The sequence below is a fragment of the Mauremys reevesii genome, linkage group 11, assembly GCF_016161935.1.
Source record: "Mauremys reevesii isolate NIE-2019 linkage group 11, ASM1616193v1, whole genome shotgun sequence".
Taxonomy (NCBI): domain Eukaryota; kingdom Metazoa; phylum Chordata; order Testudines; family Geoemydidae; genus Mauremys; species Mauremys reevesii.
In genome coordinates this window covers 27812806-27834401 of record NC_052633.1, presented here as the reverse complement: position 1 = coordinate 27834401, position 21596 = coordinate 27812806, and the positions used below count along the sequence as shown (strand labels likewise).

The following is a 21596-nucleotide window of genomic DNA, read 5'->3' as shown; positions in this document are numbered from 1 at the left end:
AGGGGCTGGAAACTGCAGAGGGGAGAGGGTTTGGGGGAGACTCAGGACTGGAAGAGCTGTTGGTGTCACCCTGCAAGGAGTAACCAGGGTGGGGGAAGCTAGGATGAGGCCACTGTGCTGGCGGAAGGCTACTTGCATCGGGGCTCTGAGCCAAAGCTGTGCAGCGCAGAAGCACCCTGGGTTACAGGGCAGGCAGTGGTGAACTCCCAAAGCGTCACATTGGCATAGTCAAACAGGATTTACTATTTACTGCTTGCTGTTTGGCTCACACTCAAACCACAGTTGCCAACTTTCACATGGTAAATAAGCACCCCGACTTTCACAATAAGCCAAAAATCAAGCTAATCCCATTTCAAAACAAGCCAATACCTAAGAACCCCAACACTCTATGTGACTAGATCCCCTCAGCGTGCACTCTGGGACTGTGGTGGGCCTGCTGTGCACCCCTGACTCTCTTCCCCCCTTGCCTCTGCTTCCCCACCCCACCCACCCCCGCTCCTGCTTGCCGGGAGCCGATCAAAAAAACAGAAGCAACAAGCTACAACACACAACAAGCTACAAGCCAAAAACTACCCAACAAAAAACTCACAAACCAATTAAACCAAAAACAAGCCCAATTTCTGTGTGTTTTTCACGAGTTTGGCATGTGTGTCCCAAACCACTGATTTACTAGATTTTAAAGTGATTCAGTGAGAAGGCCGAGTGGAGTCAAAGAAAGTTTACAGATTTATTGTTTTTTGCTTGTTTATTTTGGGCAAGGAAATAGAACAAAAGGAATTTTAAAATAAGCAGCAGCGGAATAACCATAAAGTTAGAACTGGACAGATTGGAGGCTGACCAGACAGAGAGAGAATGCGAAGCTGCAAAAGCAGCTCGTGATCACCAAAAATGGGAAGCCAAACAGCAAGATAAACAAAACCAATTATGAGAAACAGACCAGAGAGCCAAAAATGCTGATCTGAGAGACAAGCAGAGGGAGGCAGAAAAGCAACAGCAGGAGGAAGCACACTAATGAACCTTGGAACTAAAAAGAGAAAGAAGCCCAAGAAATGGGGGGAGAGAGGCTGTATAACCTGGATATGATGGATAAATATGGACACAGCCCACAGGTACTCTCTCTTCCCCAGGAATAGCCAGATGGGACAAGCAATGCCCTGCATACAAAATCAGATTACATTGAGGAATACCATGCTACTTTTGAAAGATTCTGTGTGTTGCATAAAGTCCCAGAAGACAAGAAATTCCCAATGCTGGTGAAAAGGCATTTGGATAAAGCATTAAATGTATTTAATGAAATGCCAATTGAATAGGTTTGAAATATGATGAATTTTAAAAGGCTGTATTGCAAACGTTTCAAATTACCCCTGAAGTGTACAGGGTGAGATTCAGAAACCTCAAAAGGATGTTAATATGAGTTGTAGAGAATATATGTATGATTTGATGAGGAAATGGGTAGAAGGGAAAGGGGCAGAGAATTACAACCAGTTATGTGAACTTTTTGCATTTTCTAAGTGTATGTATGCTCTGATGAAATCAGAGCTGCTCTTTGGGATAAATCCCTAATGTCTGTGCAAGAGGCTGCTGATCTGGCTGATTCCTGTGCACAAGACAGAGTTTCCAATGAGCACAAGCCTCCAAGGGAAGGGCACAAGGGAGGCAAGTGGGAGGGTGGAGGGGAGCCCAGGCACTCACCTCTCCAGAACCGATGCCCTTCTGGAAATCACATTTGCAGACCCACATCACAGTAGAACAGACCCAGAAAGTATTTCACATGTAATTCCACCAAGTAGGGCTGGCTTTAGGCCAATTCCCCGGAATCGGGCTCCGCGCCTTTTTAATTTTTTTTACTCACCCGGCGGCGGTCTGGGTCTTCGGCGGTACTTCGGTGGCAGGAGGGTCCTTCACTTGCTCCGGGTTTTCAGCGGCATTTTGGTGGCGAGGGATCCGTGGAAGACCCGGAGCGAGGGAAGGACCCCCACTGCTGAAGTGCCACCGAAGACCCAGACTGCCACCGGGTATTCGAATCGGGCCCCGCAGTTCCTAAAACCGGCCCTGCCACCAAGCACCTGAGAGACAATTGCTCTAAACAAAGGGAATCTAAGCCTACAACCATCCAGCCACACTCAGATTAAATAAATTTGTTAGTCTTTAAGGTGCCACAAGTACTCGTGTTTTTTTTTTGCGGATACAGACTAACACGGCTGCTACTCTGAAACTCAGATTAATGTGGCTGTTGTAAACACAGGACCCACTAGGGTGACCAGATGTCCTGATTTTATAGGGACAGTCCCGATATTTGGGGCTTTTTTTATATGGGCTCCTTTTACTCCCCTCCCCCATCCTGATTTTTCACACTTGCTATCTGGTCACCCAAGGATCCACAGAGGTGCCTGAAACATTCCTGATAACCTTTGTAAGGTCCAGCCCATTGGAGGTTGCTGCTGAGTTTATTAAAGTCGGCAAAGTGAATGGCAAAGAATGCCTAGGGTGGAGAGACATTGGTGCCCAGATCTCTCTGGTTAGCGAGAGCATGGTCAGGAAGACTGACAGGCTGCAGGAAGAAAGTGTAGAGCTCCTGGCATTGGGAAGCTGTAAAACCACTGTGCCTTTAGCTAAAGTGCACTTGGAGTTTGGAAGGTGTGGAAGCCATTTTAAATGTTGGTGTGTTGGATTGAATTCCAGCAGAAATACTCATAGGAAATGATGTATTAACTATGTCTAAAGTTGTTTAATACAAACCTGCTCTTTTCTGAATGTTGGCAGAAACAGGGGTGGTGAGTTATATGGGCCCGTGGTGCGCTGGCCCCACCTGCTGCCCCCATGCACCTCCCCCGAGTGTCCCCCAGCCCCCACTTGCTGTCCCTGCGCACCTCCCCCAGGCCCTGGAGTGTCCCTGCCTCTCCCTGGAGCTCCAAGCTGCCTCCACTCTTCTGGCTCCCAGCATCAACTGCCGCTGCAGGGTCCTAGTGCCCCCCAACCACTAGTGGCAGGGCAAGCTGCCCCTGCCCCTGCCCTTCTGCCTCAGACCCTTCCCTTTTCCGGCAGGACCCTCCACCAGCAGAGGGGGCCCCCCGCCAGGAGTCACTGCTCCTGTCCCATGCTGGGCAAGGGGCAGCCCCATCCGCCACCCACAGTGAGGCTACAGTGAGGGGCAGCAGCAGGGGAGGAGGTGCACATGTGATGGAAGCCCCCCTCCGGCACCCAGCACAGGGGAAGCGAGGGGGCTTCCTGGACCTGAGAGGGGCCCTAGGAGCACGTGCAGTGGCAGTGGTGTGAGGTGAGTGTGCTGCTGGGAGGAAGAGGCCCCCTTCCTCCCCTCCTCCCAGAACTCGCTGCCGCCGACAGGAAGAGGGCTGGGGGGAGTCCTCCTCTCTGGCCTGCCTGCACCCTAAACCCCTCATCCCCATTCCCACCCCACAGCCCTCACCCCTGCACCCCAACCCTCTGCCTGAGCCCCTCCCACACCCCAAACCCCTCATCACCAGCCCCACCCCAGAGCCCTCACATTTTTACATTATTTAAAAAATATATATATTGGCTTATAAGGCAGGGTGTGTGTGCGGGACTTGGACCTGTTCCGGGCACCACCAAAATTATACAAACCTGCCACACCTAGGCAGAAAGGCTGTCTTGGAAACACCTGAAACTGGGCTGCTTGGTAAAAAGGAGTAATAAAAAGATAAACCTTCTGATGCCAGAAGTATTCACAGATGAGCCATTTTTCACCACTGGCTCAACAGACTTCCACAAGAAAATGAAGAAATTCTGCCCTGTTGGAAAAATCAAGAGTTGTGTACAAATATGGATTTTATTTTTAATTGTCAGAGGTGGGAGTGAAGTAGAGGAGTTGGTATGTGTGCAATTTTTCACCAACCTTGAAGCCAAGAAAACAAATAGAAGCCTGTGTTTACATGGCTTAGATATTCAGAGCCAGAGCTTCAATTGTAAATTGATGTAAATTGATATAGCTCCTTTGAATGTCAACCATCCAGTCAGATTAATAAAGGGAAGTATATGGAGATAAACCAGTTTACTCCTGCTGAGGCTCTGGCCCCCAGCGGTTACTGAGCTGGCGTGAATAATTAAATTGTTAAACTATGGAATGAAGAAACAGAGAGATGAATGTAGGAGCTTTATTTCTATTTCCAGGTTTACTCTCCTGGCTTTTGATTTCACAAGAACCCCCAATAAATTATGACCCCAGGGTCGGAGAGTAAAATGTTCCATTTAAATTTTTTAAATAATACATAAATGCAAATGCCTAATTTAACTGTTGCTGTCCTTTCCCCTACCAACCTTTTCTGCAGTCTCCCCAGACAGCTCCAGCTGCTGTAACCCTCATGCTTCATTCTGACTTTGACCATGACTGGAACACTGAGCAGCCTGCATGGCCATGGCTGTTGCTAGCAGCCATTACTGGAGCAGCAATTTGCTTGATGTTGAAATCCAGTTCCATGAACCTGATGGAGGGTTCGGTTTAAACCTACAATGTTTGGACCACACACTTCTTGAAATAGTAAAGAGCCAGTCTGTCACGTGATGTGCTTGGCTCTGTGGGGAAGGTAGCATCCTCTAGTTTATCATCTGATGGAGTGGTAATGTCGGAAGCATCCAGCGAGGGTCAGACAAGATTATCTCGGAGGGAGAGGGGGGCAGGGGAATGGTGGCTATAGAATCATGTTACGCATTCTGCCTATCCTCCAGTGCTCTGGGAGACTTCTTCCAATAAATATCTGAAGAAGATAGTTTATGGGAAAGCCACTTCCCACTTATGAAGCTGCGCAGCATATTCACAACTGGAAATTAAGTGGACGCCAATTTTTCAGTACACAAATGACAACCATGATTCTTCAGAATCTGAATTCTGACAACAGAAATTTACTGAGCATTCATTATTTTAAAAAATTCCATATGATGTGCATGATTAAAAACTGGATATTTATTATACACAGTACTGGAATTTACTGTAGTGTTCATGATATTTCCTATTCTAAGCACTGTGGGAGAGGTTCATATTGTGTAGTAAGCATACACTTTTAATGGTGCTTACGGCATATGTAAACTGAAGTGAGTGCATGCTTTAGAGGCTCCAAACAGTATACAGAGCCTTAACAAAAATTCCAGTGTAATTCAAAGTGAATTAAAATGAGTCTCAGGAACACAATTAGGCAGTGAATGGGGGATGAGGGGAGGGAAGGAGAAAGGCTTTTTTCATAAGCTACCTGTGTTGCTGTTTATAAGCTACCTGTGTTGAGTAATTTGTATTTAATTTTGTATCTTTTTATATTTTTGTAAAGACCCCAGATGCTGAAGAGAAGGGCATTTTACAAGATCCTTAAATATTATCACTCAATACTGAATTTAACAAGTGTCCTAGTCATTATTTTTCACTGAAATCAATGGCTAGGTAAGGGAATTAACTTAGTTTTTTTTTTTTTTTTTAAGGTATAATAAATCAAGCATCTTTAATCTTGTTTTCGAAAGCCATTCAGTCAGGAACCTTATTTGTGCAACAAACTAGGACCTCTTTAGGTAGCACCCCCAAATTATAAATGTTTCATACAGTCAGGAAGTCATTTAGGACTAAATTGTACCAATAATATAATGTTAAACTATATTATATTATAATGTTTAGCCACTAGGTGGCACCATGAGTAACATACCTGTCCCAGGACTTCTCCTGGGGTAGAGCAGTTATATGCCACCTCTCACTCAGGGTCAGGGCTGAACCTCCAGGAAGAATCTAGCCCTCAGTGAGAGACTTTGGCTTGGACAACACAACTCTTTTTTCATTTGTTGATTTTTAGACAGCAAAAGTGCTCTTATCTTGCTTGGATGTGAAGGTGGGGTGATCTGTTAGATTTAATCATGCATTAGGAATGCATTTACTTTAAGAAGACTTGTCAATCACACAGTCAATACTCAGAATTAGTGGAAATGTCAATAATTTCTGGTAAGGACAGAAGTTGAAAACACCCACTCTTCAGGACCAGGAACCCTTATCTGCACTCTCACAAACTAATCAATGAAACGCTCAAACACAGGGACATTGTGATGAATTAGTCATTAATAAACTTTAATTGTGTTTGTAACTGAACATAAAAAGGGTAATCATACTTTGAAATAAATTATACTTTGACTACTCAGTTACTCAATTGTCAACCTTTGTACATATCAATAGCAAATAAATCACTGATGCAGTAGAGTGTTCAGAAGCATTCAGATTAAACCACTTACATTGCAGACCGAACAAGTAGCGAACTATAGCAATAGCATCAAAGAATGCAGGTGAGTGTATAAAATTATTGTCCAGAATTTAAGTATATTGTATAAAATAATTCAGGCACATGCCAGGACATGTAAATGTCTCAGTTGGATTCTAGTACACTTCTCAAATAGTTGTTTGTTGAAAAGCATTCTGCATGGAAGCATACAAATGAACAGTAACACTTAGCATCAGACGCAACATTAGTCTTTCAACTATTCAAATAATTTAATTCCAAATGTCCTTAAAAATTAGAGCAAAAGTGATGTCTGCAGTGTAGTCAGCTACAAATTGTGGGTTTCCTGCTGTGACACTTGTGGGGTATGGTGGGGTTTCTATAAATTTGGCCTAGCTGCAGCAGTTCATGTTAATTTTGGAATGACTCTCCTTGGGCCTTACAATGCTATCTAGTATTAAAATAGAGGGAAAGGACAAGGTGAGACAAAAAGTAAAGGGGACATCTTCACAGTGATCTCACTGACTTTGGCTAAAAGCCCTGACAAAATCCCACAGATTTGTGGGAAAATTCTGTGCAAATGTTGCCTAAATTTCCCTCTGATTTCTGTTGACCCTCCCTGTTGATAAAAATATGATCCAGTACCTATGAAAGTCAACGGACTTTCAGTCAACTTCAATTGGCATTGGATTAATCCCCCTAAGTGTTGTGCATTATTTGCCTGATGCAAAGCCCATTTGCTTCATTGGGTTTTGGATTATAACCTATTAGTTAATGTCTGTTGTCTTCAGTGGGAGCTATGGATGCTTTGAAATTAGGCCATGTGCCTTACCCAAAGTCACACAGGTCCTGATCCACAATGGTACTTAGAGACCCATTCCAGTAGGCAGCCTCTGAGCACACCTACTTGACTGGACCCCACACGAGTCAAGTACAGGATTTGCCTTCTATGTCTGTCTTTTGATGATTGGCAACCAAGGGCACAAGCACCTTACACACGGTACTGGCTGGGTATATCAGGCCTCTGCAATGCTTATTAGGGGAACAAAAAGGTGCATGAACTCCGATAATGCTTTATTTCTTCCTTGCTTTTTCACTTTTACATTTTTCCCATTAAACTCATTTTTCAATCTTTGATTCCTAGCCTCATTTTCTTCGTGTTCAAGTGAATTAACAGAGAAAAACACTGAGCCTTGGTATTGTGGGAAGGGAAATCCTGTCTTTTCCTGACTATTCATAACAGGCAATTCCATTTTTGTTTCTGTAACCCAGCTCCAATGATAGCAGTGATGCGCTGTCGGACTTCCCTGGGGAGCTTCTAGGTAGCTGAATTTGAGCTTTTATGTAAAGGGGACTAGGACCATTAGCAACCTAAGGTTTGGTGAATGAACCACACACAAACTAAAATTGTCAGTGTTCACACACTTCTAGTTACTTGATCACCAAGGCTTACAGGTAGCAGTTTCCATGTAACCAATTTATGATGGTGGCTTCTAGTAGTTAAACTAGGAAACCAGGACTCATTGTTCCTGGCTTTGCCACTGACTTACCATCAGGTTACTTAAATTCTCTGTGCCTTGCTTCAGCCATCTGTGTTGTGAGATCTAATTAGATGTTTGTAAAGAACATTGACCTACTCAGATGAAGCAAGGCGCTATAGAAATGCAAAACAATATACTACTATTAGTAATTATTAAAATAATAGGTTTAGCCAAGAAAAAGGAAGCCTTTAAAACCATGAACCCATATAACTCGTTTAACAAATACCTTTCTATAGGGTTCACTGCTTCATTTCTGCTGTCCATTTCTGGTAAAGGGCTATGAAGTGAACAGTTTTTTTCTAAACACTAATTAGAATCTTTCCTTTGATTCATTTTTTACACTTTTTTGGTTCTTTCATTCTTAAGCTTTTGAGGCCTATCTTCTCAAATTGTAGCACTAGTTCTAACCAATTTCTTTCCTTCTGGTCTTGCTTATATTAGGAAAAAAAGTTTGTTTTTTAAAACCCTAGTGTAGGCAAGTTATATGTTCACATATTAGCTAGTGTAGGTGGACACCAGGGATTTATTCAAAATGTCAAAACCATGTTTGGAAAGGCTTAACCATGTGTGCAAGTAAGGATATCACTACCCTACAATCAGGGGAGTGATTGCAGTATGTGTAGACACATGGTTTGGTCTAGCTATCAGTGAAACTGTGGCAGTATGGACTTCAGTTTGGTCTGTACAAGCCCATCTGAAACCCCTGTGTAATTCAGCCCATGCTGAAATTTGTGCCACTGAGCCTTCACTAGATACTCATGATAGCTAAATTAAAGCTAGATCAGGTATGTCTATACATGCTACAGTTACACCTGATTGTGGTATAGACATATCCTAAGACAGTCATTGAATCAAGGCTCTAGGACAGGGGTGGGCAAACTACAGCCCAGGGGGCCACATTTGGCCCTTCGGACGTTTTAATCCAGCGCTCAAACTCTCGCTGGGGAGCAGGATCCAGGGCTTGCCCTGCTCCGTGTGGCTCCCGGAAGCAGCGGGATGTCCCCTCTTCGACTCCTACATGTAGGGGCAGCTAGGGGGCGTCGCACACTGCCCCCGCCCCAAGCACCAACTGTGCAGCTCCCATTGGACGGGGTTCCCGGCCAATGGGAGCTGCAGGGGCAGCACCTGTGGACAGGGCAGTGCACAGAGCTGCCTGGCCATGCCTCCATGTAGGAACTGGAGGGGGGACATGCCACTGCTTCCAGGAGCTGCTTGAGGCCTGCGCCCCTAACCCCCTTCTGCACCCCAACCCACTGCTCTAGCCCTGATCCCCCTCCTGCACTCTGAGCCCCTCAGTCCCAGCCCAGAGCACTGCCCCAACCCCAGAACCCACACCCCCAACTGGAGCCCTCACCCTCCAATCCCCTTCTCCAGTCCAGAGCCTCCTCCCACACCTTGAACTCATTTCTGGCCCCATCCCAGAGCCATCACCTCCTCCTGCACCCCAACCCTCAATTGTGTGAGCATTCATGGCCCGCCATACAATTTCCATACTCAGATGTGGCCCTTGGACCAAAAGGTTTGCCCACCCTTACTCTAGGAGGCAGTCGTTTACAGCTCCCTAGGGGCAGCTTTTCTGATAAAACTGGATTCTCAAGGTGTGGGGTTCCCAAACTTTGTTGTATTGCAGCTCCCTTCAAGGGATTTTAAAACGTGATGGCTCCTCACAAACAAATAAATTTTTTTAACCAAGTCAAGACACTAGCTTCAAGGATATTGACTTAAAGAGTTAAAACACTTTTGCAGCTACTTATAGTTTCAAAAAATATGAAGCACCTATCCCTCCCTTCCCCTGTCTGCTGGTGCTGGTCAGCACTGGGAGCCTCACTTTACCCTTTACTCTAGCGGGGGGCTTTCAATCAAGAGCCTTCCTGTGGGCACTTCCCCAAGCAGGGAGTCTCTCTGCTGAAGTCCCCACACTCCAGGGGGCACAGAGCGGTTCCAGTGCCTATAGATAAGGTAATTTTAAGTCTAGTTTAATGGTCTCCATCATTAGAAAAGAACAGAGACAGGCATATTAATTCACTCCCCGCCCCCAACACTGGTGGTTTCCCCTCGAGGCCTTGGTAGGGCCCCGGGGAGCCCTGGCTCAGTCTGGGAAATGCAGAGCTAGGCATTGGGCTAGATTGTGGCTTTCCTGCCACACATGCACCACCCAAGGAGGAGCACAGGAGCGGCCTCTATTAACCCCTGTCTTCCTTAAGTCCCTTTCTTCCCCACATCAGCCGGACCCTTCCTGCGCCCTGCCCCGTTTGTGGCCCACGAGCCCTATTTCCACCCCGCTGCAGATGGCAGGTAAGGGCAGACTAGTTAGGGCAACGGCTTCAAACGTTGCTAGTAAGCATGCGCAAAACGTTCGCGCATGCTCAGTTACACTGGGGGAAAATATCACGGAGGCATGACTTGTTACTGAGCATGCTCGGAAAGTTCGCGCATGCTCCGTCGCTCCACCGGCCTAGCTGGATGAGCGTAGTTAGAGACTTTGCGTGTAGTGCGACTGCGTAGTTCGTGGGTTCGGGGCGTTTGAAGGAAGTAGTCGTTCCCCCCGCACGTGGCAGGATTAGGGAAGCGCGAGCCCGTGAGTTTCGCGCCTGACACCGCTGGCAACGGGACACGTAAGGCGGGAATGTCGGGCCGGGAGCCGCGGAGAGAGGAGGAGGGGGCGAAGCTGAACCAGAAGGAGGCGCTGAACCGAAAGGTGGGGGCGGGGCGCGATTGACAGTCGTGCACACGGCCCTCGCGAGACCGGAGGTTCCGGCCTCTTCAGAAGAGAAACTGGTCCAGTTCCGGCTGGGGTCAGTGCGCGGGAGGGAGGCCCCCTGTCGGCTGGGAGGGTGGGGCCCGGTGCGGGAGGCGCGGCAGTGCGGAGGGAAGGCACCAGCATGACGTCATCTTGCTTATTTGGCTTCATCACTACTAGAGCGTTGGCAGTGATGTCACGCTGCCAGGTGTAGCGTCATAATGCCGCCACAGCGAATCAGGGTGTTCCATTGGCCCTGAGAATACTTTCAGGGAAATCGTGTGGCATTGGGCACTTGCTGTGAAAATGGGGGTGCAGGGCAGCAGGACTATAAGGGCAATTACTTCATTTTTACCTGCAGGAAAAAATGAGGGACTCAGTACCACGAAAAAGCAGAGATTTCTTTGGTTTTTTTAAATTTTCACAGTAGAAAAACTTCCACCATAATTTGGCCCTAATTAATGGCCTTAGTGGCTGTGTTAGTAAAGGGCTAAATGGACCTATTGGTAGAACTACTTTGTCATGCCTAGTGTTGATCACTCCAAGCTTGAGATACACGGTCAGGGAATTGTGGGTTATCTTATGCTGCAGCTACTCATCCCATACATGCTCCATGGAGACATAAAATATTTTAGCCTCTGGAGTTATCATTCTGGCATTCTTTACAAACACTAAATATTTACTGTAGAAACAGTAATGTCATCAGTCTGTAGTCTGTTAAATCCCAAGGAACCTCCTTCACTTTCCTTTTGTAAATTTACTGCTTCTCCATAGAGTCCTCAGTGGAGGATATTGGTGCAAAATGTGTGTTATGGTTTGATCACCTGAGAGACAGGAATGGGATCAGAGGTGGATTTATGCCAACTTTGTGACTTCCAAATTCTGGAACCAGTTATGGTACTGTTCAGTCCATGGCATAAACTAGAGGAGATGCTGTGCTGTTCTTGTTTATGTCAGTTGCCTATGGCCCCAAGGGCCATTCTTTCAGCCTGTAATAGCTGTAATAGTAGAGATTCTTTGGTCTTTTTTCCAACAGTGAATATCAGGGAAAGAAGGTGTGAACAGCTCTGCACTCCAAGGATTCCCCCTGCCCTAGAGGCATTCCCAGGAAATTGACAAAATTGGCTTCACAGTTCTTTGTACTGTTGCATGCTTCAGAATGACAAAGAAGTTAGAAAAATCATGAAGAAACCCATTTTTTCCCCTGAAAAGAATAAAATCCCACAAAACAGATTTTTCATATGCTGTTGTTGCATTAACCTCAGTGAAATTCTCCTGATTTATACCAGAATAATTCAGAATCTAGTTCCTAGCCTGTTCTGTCATCCCTGTTGATTACAAAACATACCATATTTGCCTACATAGTAACCCCATCTATAAGAGTAGTAGGCTTTATTAGGGTCTAGCGCAAAGCTCATTGAAAGCAATAGAAAGACTCCCATTGATTTCAGTTGGCTTTGGAATCAGGCCCTAGGTGTGCAGTAGTGATCCCATGCAATTGTGGAGAAAAAGATGCAGGTCGTATACAAATTACCTCCCTTCTAAAGCAGGTATTTGAAAATGTGATTTACTCCCTCCTGGTTTGCTGGCTCAGACTTCTACAGATACATAGTTTTTGAGATCAAATTAATTTCAGAAAAATTTACTTCGGTTTCTATCAGTCATATGCCCCAGAATATCTTACTGGCTATGTTTATATTGGCTATGGAAACAGCATCTTTCATGTCTCAGTTTACTTTCCATTCTTTACTCCATCACTTTTCTATCTAATTTCTCCTGGACCTGTCAGAATAAGACAAACATTTGCATTTACCTATCTGAAAACATGGGTTGGAGTGTTAATAGTGGGTTATAACATACTGATTTATTTGTCATAAATCTAGAATTCTATTATGTTTTTCAGATTAAAGAGCAGAAAGTTGTAGTTGATGAGCTTTCCAACTTGAAGAAGAACCGGGTGAGTGATTACAAAGTGGTTTTTTATCAATTAATTTTTTGCATTAGATAAATCACCTTGTCCGGATTGTCCTCGTCTGTCCTTCCACAAACGCAGGTCGACGCCACATCATTCTGTTTTATTACGAGCACGTTCTCTCCATTTCTGGCCAAAGAGTTTTGTCATGGGATCAGCCCCGTGCATTTCTGGTCTGCCCAGCAGTTGCTTGTGGTCTGTGTGTTCTATTGTCTTGCCTGCACACTACATGACCTGCCCATCTCCACTTTGCGTCGTACATCACCTGCACTACATCAGTCACCTCTGTACGCCTTCTGATCTCATTCGGTATATGATCACAGAGCAATATCTTGCACATTTGCCTTTCCATTGCTCTCTGGGTGACAGCGAATTTTTCTTCCTCTGCTTTTGTCATTGACCAGCTTTCCACTCCATATATCATTGCTAGCAGAACAGTGGATTTAAACAGTTTTTTCCTTTTTATTCCTGGGCAGTTCATCATCAGTTAGAGATGTCTTTATTTTGTTGAAACTTTCCTGCCCCGCCTTTCTCCTCCTCCTGCATTTCCCTTCTAATGAATTGTCTCTGTTCAGCTGCTGACCCAGATAAATATATTTGTCAAAGTCCTCGATTACTTTCCCGATGATTCCTGCTTCAAATGCTCATTTCGCATCCACTTAGTCTTTGACATGTTCATTTCTAACCCAATATCATGTGAAAGTGTTTGCAGTTGCTGCAATTTGTTCTCTAAGAACATAAGAACGGCCATACTGGGTCAGACCAAAGGTCCATCCAGCCCAGTATCCTGTCTACCGACAGTGGCCAGTACCAGCTGCCACAGAGGGAGTGAACCTAACAGGCAATGATCTCTCTCCTGCCATCCATCTCCACCCTCTGACAAACAGAGGCTAGGGACACCACTCCTTACCCATCCTGGCTAATAGCCATTAATGGACTTAACAGCCATGAATTTATCTTGTTCTCTTTTAAACCCTGTTATGGTCCTAGCCTTCACAACCTCCTCAGGCAAGGAGTTCCGTAGGTTGACTGTGCGCTGTGTGAAGAAGTACTTCCTTTTATTTGTTTTAAACCTGCTGCCCATTAATTTCATTTGGTGGCCCCTAGTTCTTACATTATGGGAACAAGTAAATAACTTTTCATTATTCACTTTCTCCATATCACTCATGATTTTATATATCTCTATCATATTCCCCCCTTAGTCTCCTTTTTTCCAAGCTGAAAAGTTCTAGCCTCTTTAATCTCTCCTCATCTCTTTTTTGAGATGAGGAGATCACATCTGTACGCAGTATTCAAGATCTGGACATACCATGGATTTATATAAGGGCAATAAGATATTCTCCGTCTTATTCTCTATCCCTTTTTTCATGATTCCTAACATCCTGTTTGCTTTTTTGACTGCCATTGCACACTGCGTGGTTGTCTTCAGAGAACTATCCACAATGACTCCAAGATATCTTTCCTGATTAGTTGTTGCTAAATTAGCCCCCATCATATTGTATGTATAGTTGGGGCTATTTTTTCCAATGTGCATTACTTTACATTTATACACATTAAATTTCATTTGCCATTTTGTTGCCCAATCACTTAGTTTTGTGAGATCTTTCTGAAGTTCTTCACAGTCTGCTTTGGTTTTGACTATCTTGAGCAGTTTAGTATCGTCTGCAAACTTTGCCACCTCACTGTTTACCCCTTTCTCCAGATCATTTATGAATAAGTTGAAGAGGATTGGTCCTAGGACTGACCCTTGGGGATACCACTTGTTACCCCTCTCCATTCTGAAAATTTACCATTTATTCCTACCCTTTGTTCCCTGTCTTCTAACCAGTTCTCCGTCCATGAAGGGATCTTCTCTCTTATCCCATGACAACTTAATTTACGTAAGAGCCTTTGATGAGGGACCTTGTCAAAGGCTTTCTGGAAATCTAAGTACACTATGTCCACTGGATCCCCCTTGTCCACATGTTTGTTGACCCCTTCAAAGAACTCTAAAAGATTAGTGAGACATGATTTCCCTTTACAGAAACCATGTTGACTTTTGCCCAACAAGTTATGTTCTTCTATGTGTCTGACAATTTTATTCTTTACTATTGTTTCAACTAATTTGCCTGGTACTGACGTTAGACTTACTGGCCTATAGTTGCCGGGATCACCTCTGGAGCCCTTTTTAAATATTGGCATTACATTAACTATCTTCCAGTCATTGGGTACAGAAGCTGATTTAAAGGACAGGTTACAAACCATAGTTCATAGTTCCGCAATTTTACATTTGAGTTCTTTCAGAACTCTTGGGTGAATGCCATCTGGTCTTAGTGACTTGTTACTGTTAAGTTTATCAATTAATTCCAAAACTTCCATAGTGACACTTCAATCTGTGACAATTCCTCGGATGTGTCACCTACAAAGGACGGCTCAGGTTTGGGAATCTCCCCAACATCCTCAGCCATGAAGACTGAAGCAAAGAATTCATTTAGTTTCTTCGCAATGACTTTATCGTCTTTAAGTGCTCCTTTTGTATCTCGATCGTCTAGGGGCCCCACTGGTTGTTTAGCAGGTAGATAAATGAAGGTGGGAAAGCACGAGAAAACAAACACTTCAAAATAGCTGATGCCCACTATCAGTCTGACATTTTTTAAGACAGCATTTAGTTATTGTTATATTGATATTATTAACCTAGTTTACACTCCTTGTCAAAGAAGATTTATTTTCCAGGAAGTGATCACATTCAGTTTTGTGATAGTGATGAAGTGTAGCACATCCTAGATCAAAGTAAAACACTTGAGTGCCCCTTCCAACACATCTCAATGCTTCAAGCCAAAAAGAAGACAACTCTTACTGTACATTTTCTAAGTGGTGAGGGAATTACTCTCCATATTAGATTCAGAACTAAGCTGTGCAGGAATTAGTTTTTATCAGGGGAAATACCAAATTTTTATGTCAAACCCATAATATTTGTCACGAATTTTGAAGGCAAAAGTTGTTTAAAGTTGCTTTTAAAAATACAAAAGAAGACCTTCTCTGCTGTTATCCTCGTCTATAAATCCCTTGAGTTTTATGACCATTATGCAAGAATGGTTGGTGAAGGGCTGTAGATAGAAATGAGAAAACAGATGTTATGTGCACTGATAAGCAAATAAATACTTTCCTTTTCTCTAAGCATAACTTATATTGGCTAAAGCTCCAAGATAAAGATGTATAACCTACATGAAGGGGAAATATCTGCTCCCATTTTAATATTTAAGAAAAGCAGGACAGCTTTTCCATGACTACTTCAAAATGATTGTGTTCCGATATTTATCAGTCTGATTAATCAGTGTCTAAAGTTCGTAAAAGAAAAATTAATTTAGTTTCTCTTTGGATCAGCACAATTTGTTTTGCCATTAATCATGTCCATCATGTGTGAGATTTTCAGAAGTCCTTACCAGTGGCCTAGCTGCTTTCTTTGAAATAAGAGAGATTTATCATTAATTTTGAGGGGAGCAGAGGTAAGCCAATACTGAGCATGTGTGAAAATCCTACCCTATATGCACAAGTTAAAACCTTTTTAAAAATAAAGATAGGGTTAACTATATACAAATGTCATCTGCAAATCATATGTAAATGATGACACTTTATTTTCAGAGATATCTTATGCGTTACCTACCAACTATCTAATTTCAACAGTGCACAGAAAAAATGATAATCAATGTAAATGGACTTAGGTGTTCTTAAAAATAAATCCTTCAAGGTGCAGGTAAATTATGCAGAAACGTGTAAACAATTCCTGACAAAAGCAGAATTAGTTTGAGCCCTGGATAGCTCAGGACTGATAATGGGTTTTTGTCAAATAAGATCAATTTTTTTCTTGGTACAGTTATTGGTGGACATGTTCACATCAGAGTTGGCCCACTGGCTGACTCATTGGCAGTTTCAACAGAGAGTATGGAAGAGATGGAGGATGGATACTGAAGCACATTGGAGGGGCAGTGTAAGAAAGCATGTATCTGCCACTTCTGGTCCGTGTGTTCTGTGGATAGAGGACTTCAGTCTCCAGGACTCTCCATCTGAAGTTTCACAAACCCCCCTCCGCCCCCCCCCCCTTTTTTTTGAGTGTCTGTAGTATGCCAATTGAGACTGCTATCTCATGTTTTGGTTAACTGTTCAGGATTAAATGCACAGTAGGTATGATATGAAATTACAAGTTTTGTTCCCTATCACCATGACTGAATAGTTCAGTGTGGCTTTGTGTACTTGATGAATATCATGGATACAACTTGATAAAGAATTGTCTTTATGGTATAGTAGAACCTCATTTTTACAAACTCAGATTTTACAAACCACCAGTTACATGAACCATTTTTCTTGATGGGACAAAGGATCACAACAAAAGAGACGTCAGTGAAGAACAAGTCAACATCCCTTTATATTCTGATGTCTTCAATGTGTTGGAAATTGTTTTGCAGTTGTTTGAAAGACAAGAAAATGATGCAGTGCATCATACTGCAACTTAGGCACTGTACTAATTTTTTTATGTTCAATTTTATGAACTTCTTGACTTTCCGCACTCAGTCTCCAATTAGTTTGTAACATAGACTCTCTACTGTATTTACAATTTATGTTGGCCCAAATCCTGTAGTTTTTAATCAGTCTATTCCAGTGGTTCCCAAACTTTAACAGCCTGTGAACCCCTTTCACTAAAATGTCAAGTCTTGCAAACCCCCTCCAGAAAATGAATATTTCAAGGGATTTTCTCCTTTACCTGAGCATAAATTATAAAAGCAGTGATCTTGGAAATATAAAATTTGTTTTTATGACATGCCAATTACACACTATTTATTATTCATTATTATTTATCATTACAGTATTTTTATTAGAATCAAACGAAATGCAGAGACAAAATGTCTTGATACTTTAAATGACTGCTTATTGGAGCAGCTGGTACAGGAACCCACAAGGGGAGAGGCAACTCTCAATTTAGTCCTGAGTGGAGTGCAGGATCTGGTCCAAGAGGTGACTATAACAGGACCGCTTGGAAATAGTGACCGTAATATAATAACATTTAACATTCCTGTGGTGGGAAGAACACCTCAACAGCCCAATGCTGTGGCATTTAATTAAAGAAAGAGGAACTATGCAAAAATGAGGGGGTTAGTTAAACAGAAATTAAAAGAGGTACAGTGACTAGAGTGAAATCTTTGCAAGCTGCATGGACACTTTTCAAAGACACCATAATAGAGGCTCAATTTAAATGTATACCCCAAATTAAAAAATACAGTAAAAGAACTAAAAAAGAGCCACTGTGGCTTAACAACCATGTAAAAGAAGCAGTGAGAGATAAAAGGCATCTTTTTTAAAAAGTGGAAGTCAGATCCTAGTGAGGTAAATAAAAAGGAGCATAAACACTGCCAAATTAAGTGTAAAAATACAATAAGAAAAGCCAAAAAGGAGTTTGAAGAACAGCTAGCCAAAAACTCAAAAGGTAATAACAAAATGTTTTTAAGTACATCAGAAGCAGGAAGCCTGCTAAACAACCAGTGGGGCCCCTGGACGATCGAGATAGAAAAGGAGCGCTTAAAGACGATAAAGTCATTGCAGAGAAACTACATTAATTCTTTGCTTCAGTCTTCACGGCTGAGGATGTTAGGGAGATTCCCAAACCTGAGCCGGCTTTTGTAGGTCACAAATCTGAGGAATTGTCACAGATTGAAGTGTCACTATGGAGGTTTTGGAATTAATTGAGAAACTTAACAGTAACAAGTCACCGGGACCAGATGGCATTCACCCAAGAGTTCTGAAAGAACTCAAATGTGAAGTTGGGGAACTATTAACTAGGGTTTGTAACCTGTCCTTTAAATCAGCTTCTGTACCCAATGGCTGGAAGATAGCTAATGTAACGCCAATATTTAAAAAGGGCTCTAGAGGTGATCCTGGCAATTAAAGACTGGTAAGTCTAACTTCAGTACCTGGCAAATTAGTTAAAACAATAGTAAAGAATAAAATTGTCAGACACATAGAAGAACATAACTTGTTGGGCAACAGTCAACATGGTTTCTGTAAAGAGAAATCATGTCTTACTAATCTATTAGAGTTCTTTGAAGGGGTCAACAAACATGTGTCTGTACTGTGTACAGATGTGGTCCTTTCATCTAAAAAAAGATATACTGGCATTAGAAAAGGGCAACTAAAATGATTAGGGGTTTAGAATGGGTCCCATATGAGGAGAGATTAAAGAAGCTAGGACTTTTCAGTTTGGAAAAGAGGAGACTAAGGAGAATGTGGAGAAAGTGAATAAGGAAAAGTTATTTACTTGTTCCCATATTATAAGAACTAGGGGCCACCAGATGAAATTAATGGGCAGCAGGTTTAAAACAAATAAAAGGAAGTTCTTCACACAGCACACAGTCAACCAGTGGAACTCCTTGCCTAAGGAAGTTGTGAAGGCTAGGACTATAACAGGGTTTAAAAGAGAACTGGATAAATTCATGGCTGTTAAGTCCATTAATGGCAATTAGCCAGGATGGGTAAGGAATGGTGTCCCTAGCCTGTTTGTCAGAGGGTGGAGATGGATGGCAGGAGAAAGATCACTGATCATTGCCTGTTAGGTTCACTCCCTCTGGGGTACCTGGCATTGGCTACTGTCAGTAGGCAGGATACTGGGCTGGATGGACCTTTAGTCTGACCCTGTATGGCCATTTTTATGTTCTTATGTATTACATTATGAAAACGGCAACACTCTTCCGCGATCTCACTTTTGTAGCTTGTATCACTTTGAATAAGCCTGTTATAAGACAAAGCTCCTATGTTTCATCAAGGAGTATCAGATGTGAAACAGCATGAAGGTATTTAAGAAGCCAATCCAAAGAGTTCCTCCTACACAAGCATTCGGGGCTTGAGCAGTCCAGACAAACAATGCACGTTACAACAAAGCTTAAACTTGTTTTTCATAATAATTTAAAAAACAATACTAGCTACCTATTTAATTTTAAGAACAGCAAAAAATATCCACCTCCCTTTCCATTTCTTATAAGGAGTCTTGAAGTTTAAATCTCCTTAGTGTGATAGATATGCTTGCTTTGATCTGCTTAGCTCTTGGAAGTCCAGGGACTCCAGGCTGCTGGCCCCGTGCTGTTCAGGATCCCTGTCCGCCATTAGGGATTTTTTTCCTGGGAACCCCCTGTAACATTTCGGTTCATGAACCCCAGTTTGGGAACTACTGATCTATTCTAAACTCTCACTGAAGTTTTGAGTGAGTAGAGGCTCCAGGACACTGTCAGTATAAATGGTAACCATGTTCCGTTATAGATTTTACAACTATAATATGTGTTGCAAAGAATTAACTTTTTAATATTTTTATCTTTTATCCTACATTTTTTGTATCACATACATCTATTTTTAGTACAGTGCCTTTTAATGTAGTAACTTGATGGACACTTGCCATTTAAAAGAATGAGAATTTGTATGTCCTTTTGGCGTCAATACTTTCAGTAATGTCTTATCTAAATTGTTGATTAACATGTTTAACTTGGCCTGATATTTGCCAATATCATGTTAGCCATTCATACGCTTTAAGTATCCATCAATATGTTTACTTTCAATTTAATTTATATTTGAAATAGTGGCACTTGACTCATCATATGTGCGGGAAGAAGAATATAAAATAGCAGTAGGTAACAATGCTGTGGATGGTAAAACCATTGTCTTGATAACACATTAGGCTTCTGCTATGGATTTGTTATTAACATTAACCTATCCCAATTTCCTTCTTATTTTTCAGAAAGTTTACAAACAGCAACCCAATAGCAACATATTCTTTCTTGTAGACAGAACAGAAACACTATCTGAATGCAAAAGTAAGTTCTTAACATACATTACCTACCAATATTTAAAGGTGGTATTCGTAACTGAGTAGGATTTCCCATGCAGATCAAAATGAACAATCATAATTTGTTTATTCAAAGCTGTATGATTGCTGTGTTTAATTTGTCTGGATAGGACAGAAGATTAAAGTAATCACAATATTATATATATGTGTGATAAAGTACTTAAAATGAAAAGCTGCCAGTCCTAAAAATGTAGGAAGGGTTGCCTGTAAAAATTATAGTAGATCTAGTGCCCAGTCCTCTGAAATGCAGAGCACCCTCAACTCCTTTCAGGAAGCAATCAGCATCTTGCAGCATTTGGTCCCATATAGGAAGAATAAACCTGTTTGAAAGTAGCATGGGTTAGGGAAGAAAGAAAACTGAAGTTGAACTGGATACCTTAGGGGGCTGGAGGAATGGGCTTTGGGATTATGGAGGTGTGGAGGGTTGAGGATCCAGGACAGAAGCATCTGGAGAATGAGAGAGAGACTTGATGGTTAAATAGAGACCAAGAAGCATCAGTTAGATGAGAAATCTAGGGTCAGGTGTGGAATGAATTCCAGGATGTAAATGAACTTGGTAATTTCTGGACAGAACAAATGGTGCTTGATCTTCATTTCTTAGAGTGTTTTTAGCTAGTTTACACTGAGAAGGCTTTAGTTAAGACAGTTCATTGCAGTTTGTTATGATAGTAAAGTGCAAATCTTATATTGACAGTAGCTAGGAGTTCACCAGGTTCTGATACTGATAAAAGCCTTATATTTAAAAATGCAGTACAATAATAATGACTTAGATTAGAGGGATAGGTTGTAAACTCTTTGGGGCAGGGACTTTTTGTTCTATGCCTGTATAGTGCCCAGCACAATAGGATCCTGGTCCATGACTGAGGCTCTTAGTCTTGGGCACTACAATAATACCAATAATAAAGAATAATTTCGGTACCTGCTAAGTCAGTAGTTACAGCTAATAGCCCAATCAATGCAAATTTAATGATGCACAATTTTAAAGTTCATGTAAACAAAAATGTGCATAAACAATAAGAATATATATCTAAATTTGATTATCTTTAAGGAGGGGAAGCTGCAATGGACTGATTTGTGCTATGGTACTGATGTAAACACTTTCATATTTTCTTGTTATGTGTCTTTAAATTTGTGTTTGGACTATTGGCTATAATTACTGACTTATCAGGAACCATTATTATTACTATTTATTATTTGTATTATTGAAGTGCCGAAGAGGCCCAGTCATAGAATCACAGGACTGGAAGGGACCTCAAGAGGT

At 42.3% G+C, this 21596-nt stretch overlaps 1 protein-coding gene across 8 annotated transcripts in view; it reads left to right on the top strand.

Annotated features, from left to right (window-relative positions):
• ASNSD1 (asparagine synthetase domain containing 1) overlaps positions 1-21596 on the top strand; it is an 84164-nt gene that overhangs the window by 46391 nt on the left and 16177 nt on the right. For 2 of the 8 annotated variants that reach the window (XM_039494347.1, XM_039494346.1), the window contains exons 1-3: positions 10157-10460; positions 12406-12459; positions 20228-20303. The gene's annotated coding sequence lies outside the window, so the exon portion shown is untranslated. Of the gene's footprint in view, positions 1-10156; positions 10558-10647; positions 10711-11431; positions 12053-12405; positions 12460-20227; positions 20304-21596 lie in introns of those variants that run through there. The other 6 variants (XM_039494350.1, XM_039494352.1, XM_039494351.1 and 3 more) reach the window with 5 other exon arrangements.